General features: G+C 56.4%; 2 non-coding genes and 1 pseudogene across 2 annotated transcripts; all 3 read right to left on the bottom strand.

The window, feature by feature from the left end:
* The window catches only part of LOC124741237, a 4222-nt pseudogene extending 4016 nt beyond the window's left edge, over positions 1 to 206 (bottom strand).
* A 188-nt stretch (positions 207 to 394) lies between these two features.
* Positions 395 to 549, bottom strand: LOC124741239. The gene has a single exon (XR_007009932.1). It is a non-coding gene; the product is annotated as a 5.8S ribosomal RNA (ribosomal RNA).
* A 351-nt stretch (positions 550 to 900) lies between these two features.
* Positions 901 to 2809, bottom strand: LOC124741234. The gene has a single exon (XR_007009930.1). It is a non-coding gene; the product is annotated as a small subunit ribosomal RNA (ribosomal RNA).
* Between the last annotated feature and the right edge of the window lie 2191 nt (positions 2810 to 5000).

The following is a 5000-nucleotide window of genomic DNA, read 5'->3' as shown; positions in this document are numbered from 1 at the left end:
TCAAGTTGGACTTGGGCTCGGCGCGAGGCGTCGGGGTAGTGGACCCTCCCAAACACCACATGCCACGACAGGCGGCAGCCTGCGGGGTTCGGTGCTGGACTCTTCCCTGTTCGCTCGCCGCTACTGGGGGAATCCTTGTTAGTTTCTTTTCCTCCGCTTAGTAATATGCTTAAATTCAGCGGGTAGTCTCGCCTGCTCTGAGGTCGTTGTACGAGGTGTCGCACGCCACACCGCCAGCCGGCTGTGCACGCTACCGAGAAAGTACCGGTATGCGAACCGCCAGGCGACGGGCGCGCATCGCACGTTTGAGGAGACGCGGCCGGCCCCACAGGCGGCCGCGACACTCCCAGGTCTGCGAAGCAGGGCAAACGCCGCGCGCTTCAGTATACGTAGCCGACCCTCAGCCAGACGTGGCCCGGGAACGGAATCCATGGACCGCAATGTGCGTTCGAAACGTCGATGTTCATGTGTCCTGCAGTTCACATGTCGACGCGCAATTTGCTGCGTTCTTCATCGACCCACGAGCCGAGTGATCCACCGTCCTGGGTGATCTTTTCTCAGTTTCCGCCGTCTCTTTCGAGACGGTCGCATAGGCGGGAGTGAGGCGTGTGGCGGCCCCTGTTCCAGCGTTCTGTGTCCAACGGCCTCACGGCCGACGGGCGTCGTACGGCTCCACACCGGAGCGGACAGGCACTCGGGCGAAAGTCATTCAAAACCGGCGCCAGGCGCCAGGTGCCGCAGGCCAGCCGCTCCAGCGCTTCAGCGCTCGTACCACACAACATTGCCGCTAGTTTTGAGAGGCACGCGTGGTTCCGCACGCGGCGCACGGCTACGGCGAGCCGTACAGGTAGCGTGTTGCGCGACACGACACGCACATCGAAAGACATGCAGTCTAGTCGGTAATGATCCTTCCGCAGGTTCACCTACGGAAACCTTGTTACGACTTTTACTTCCTCTAAATGATCAAGTTTGGTCATCTTTCCGGTAGCATCGGCAACGACAGAGTCAATGCCGCGTACCAGTCCGAAGACCTCACTAAATCATTCAATCGGTAGTAGCGACGGGCGGTGTGTACAAAGGGCAGGGACGTAATCAACGCGAGCTTATGACTCGCGCTTACTGGGAATTCCTCGTTCATGGGGAACAATTGCAAGCCCCAATCCCTAGCACGAAGGAGGTTCAGCGGGTTACCCCGACCTTTCGGCCTAGGAAGACACGCTGATTCCTTCAGTGTAGCGCGCGTGCGGCCCAGAACATCTAAGGGCATCACAGACCTGTTATTGCTCAATCTCGTGCGGCTAGAAGCCGCCTGTCCCTCTAAGAAGAAAAGTAATCGCTGACAGCACGAAGGATGTCACGCGACTAGTTAGCAGGCTAGAGTCTCGTTCGTTATCGGAATTAACCAGACAAATCGCTCCACCAACTAAGAACGGCCATGCACCACCACCCACCGAATCAAGAAAGAGCTATCAATCTGTCAATCCTTCCGGTGTCCGGGCCTGGTGAGGTTTCCCGTGTTGAGTCAAATTAAGCCGCAGGCTCCACTCCTGGTGGTGCCCTTCCGTCAATTCCTTTAAGTTTCAGCTTTGCAACCATACTTCCCCCGGAACCCAAAAGCTTTGGTTTCCCGGAGGCTGCCCGCCGAGTCATCGGAGGAACTGCGGCGGATCGCTGGCTGGCATCGTTTATGGTTAGAACTAGGGCGGTATCTGATCGCCTTCGAACCTCTAACTTTCGTTCTTGATTAATGAAAACATACTTGGCAAATGCTTTCGCTTCTGTTCGTCTTGCGACGATCCAAGAATTTCACCTCTAACGTCGCAATACGAATGCCCCCGCCTGTCCCTATTAATCATTACCTCGGGTTCCGAAAACCAACAAAATAGAACCGAGGTCCTATTCCATTATTCCATGCACACAGTATTCAGGCGGGCTTGCCTGCTTTAAGCACTCTAATTTGTTCAAAGTAAACGTGCCGGCCCACCGAGACACTCAATAAAGAGCACCCTGGTAGGATTTCAACGGGGTCCGCCTCGGGACGCACGAGCACGCACGAGGCGGTCGCACGCCTTCAGCTCGCCCCACCGGCAGGACGTCCCACGATACATGCCAGTTAAACACCGACGGGCGGTGAACCAACAGCGTGGGACACAAATCCAACTACGAGCTTTTTAACCGCAACAACTTTAATATACGCTATTGGAGCTGGAATTACCGCGGCTGCTGGCACCAGACTTGCCCTCCAATAGATACTCGTTAAAGGATTTAAAGTGTACTCATTCCGATTACGGGGCCTCGGATGAGTCCCGTATCGTTATTTTTCGTCACTACCTCCCCGTGCCGGGAGTGGGTAATTTGCGCGCCTGCTGCCTTCCTTGGATGTGGTAGCCGTTTCTCAGGCTCCCTCTCCGGAATCGAACCCTGATTCCCCGTTACCCGTTACAACCATGGTAGGCGCAGAACCTACCATCGACAGTTGATAAGGCAGACATTTGAAAGATGCGTCGCCGGTACGAGGACCGTGCGATCAGCCCAAAGTTATTCAGAGTCACCAAGGCAAACGGACCGGACGAGCCGACCGATTGGTTTTGATCTAATAAAAGCGTCCCTTCCATCTCTGGTCGGGACTCTGTTTGCATGTATTAGCTCTAGAATTACCACAGTTATCCAAGTAACGTGGGTACGATCTAAGGAACCATAACTGATTTAATGAGCCATTCGCGGTTTCACCTTAATGCGGCTTGTACTGAGACATGCATGGCTTAATCTTTGAGACAAGCATATGACTACTGGCAGGATCAACCAGGGAGCTGCGTCAACTAGAGCTGAGCAGCCGGCCGCCCGGGAGTGTGTCCCGGGGGCCCGCGCGAACACGCAAGCGTCCGCTCAATCATTCTGCAAACAGGAGGAGGCTGAGCTCCCCTGCACAATACACCTCGAAACCCTCTCAGGTCCCGGCGGCGCGCAGCGCCGTCCCAAGTACTTGGTCGGGTTCGAGAGAGGCGCAATCGCCCGGAGTTAGGCGAGTAGACGCTTTCGGTGCGACCACCCGTGCTCCCAACTGAGCTTGCCGCTGCCGACAGAGGCCCGGGAGCGTGCTGTCGTGGCATTGCCGGCGGGAGACAACACGCGCCACCTACGGTGACCGGCAGCTCCAACGCCAGCGCCACAGAAGGACAAAAGCCCCACTTGGGTGCCGAAGCGAACTCTCCCAGCACAGCGCACGCGCCAACACATCCGCACAGCTGCGATACAAACCACCAGCGAGAACCGCTGGGGCGACCGAGCAGCAGACGGCGTCGCGGCGCCGAGCGCCGGGCGGCGGCGCATCCTCAACGCACACAGTCCTCAATCGGACCAGCACACTGAAGATGTCCACCGCGCTTCGCACCGGGCCCGCGAGGACCTACTTTGGCCGCACGGCGCCGCGCGCAGGGTGCGCCGGCGCGCAGCTGCGACGCCTGCCGCGTCCGTCGGCCGGCGCGCCTGCCACTGGCCGCCCCCACCAGCCGGCTGTAGCGCGTGCGCCCACGCACCGCGCGGCCAGCACGCCGGGAGGCGCCCCCTCACCGGCCGGGGACGGTCCCACCCAGCCACCGCCGCGTATCGCTTCACACCCAGATGCCGTTCAGTTTCGTCGGCATGGTGGGTATCGCTGGAACAACCGGTTAGTACCTCAACCTATCGTCGCCATCACCGATTCACCCCTAGCGAGAACAACCGCACCACAACAGGTTACCATTTGTTCATTTGCGTAACTTCACCAGAAAACGCAGGCGTCCATCGCCATTTGCAACTTCAACGATTATTGCATGCCTGTGTCAGGTGTCACGCCACACTACGTCTGCCCACATACACGCAACAAAATGTGCACGCCTAGACAATACGTGGAAGGTGGCCCCCGTACGTATGCGATGTCCATTGCTCGAACGACTGTCAACCGGCCTCTGTAGCATGTCGCAGATATGGAACGCGGTGCACCATGCCATCACGGTGTGTGAGGAGAGACGACTAGGTCCGAATACATCAACAGACAGCTCATGCTGATCGCCATCCACGGCGTCCGTTCCTCCCACACGTCTCTATGGCGTACCACACTGCAATCCAGCTCTCATAGGGAGACGACACGTAGCTGCGTGCACAATATTTGCACTGTATGGTCCGCCGTTTTTGGGCGCAGTCGTTGTGCGGTCACACATGTGCCACGATGTATCATTCAGTACATAAGGACGAATGTGCAGTACAGATTGTGGTTCACGCGTACGACATCAGCGGACAGTTGACACAGGCCGCACCACAACGTAGCCTGAGTACGTCGCATGCGAAGGGCATTGAACATGCAAACTTCTCACCAACCAGCTTGCGAAGGCAGGGGGCAAGGTGGGGACGTGGGGAGGGGCGGCATGTACGTCCTGCTGCCATCCACATTACAGTGTACAGCAGGAGCATGTGGAAAGTGAGCAAGACTTGCAAGGTGTTTAACATGAAGCGATACACAGGGGTGCGGGCAGTGCGAGTAGCGAACTATATTGCGAGGGTTGCGGGTGGGCAACACTACAGTAATTGAACGAGTCGTATAACAATTACAGAGCAGGTTTAGGCGACAACGTGGGTTACGTTAAGGCGACAACATGGGTTAGGTTAAGGCACAACATGGGTTAGGTTAAGGCACAACATGGGTTAGGTTAAGGCACAACATGGGTTAGGTTAAGGCACAACATGGGTTAGGTTAAGGCACAACATGGGTTAGGTTAAGGCACAACATGGGTTAGGTTAAGGCACAACATGGGTTAGGTTAAGGCACAACATGGGTTAGGTTGAGGCACAACATGGGTTAGGTTAAGGCACAACATGGGTTAGGTTGAGGCACAACATGGGTTAGGTTGAGGCACAACATGGGTTAGGTTAAGGTACAACATGGGTTAGGTTAAGGTACAACATGGGTTAGGTTAAGGTACAACATGGGTTAGGTTAAGGTACAACATGGGTTAGGTTAAGGT

Source organism: Schistocerca piceifrons, unplaced genomic scaffold, assembly GCF_021461385.2.
Source record: "Schistocerca piceifrons isolate TAMUIC-IGC-003096 unplaced genomic scaffold, iqSchPice1.1 HiC_scaffold_190, whole genome shotgun sequence".
NCBI lineage: Eukaryota > Metazoa > Arthropoda > Insecta > Orthoptera > Acrididae > Schistocerca > Schistocerca piceifrons.
Note: the sequence above shows the minus strand (reverse complement) of the source record. Positions and strands in the feature narration are given on the sequence as shown.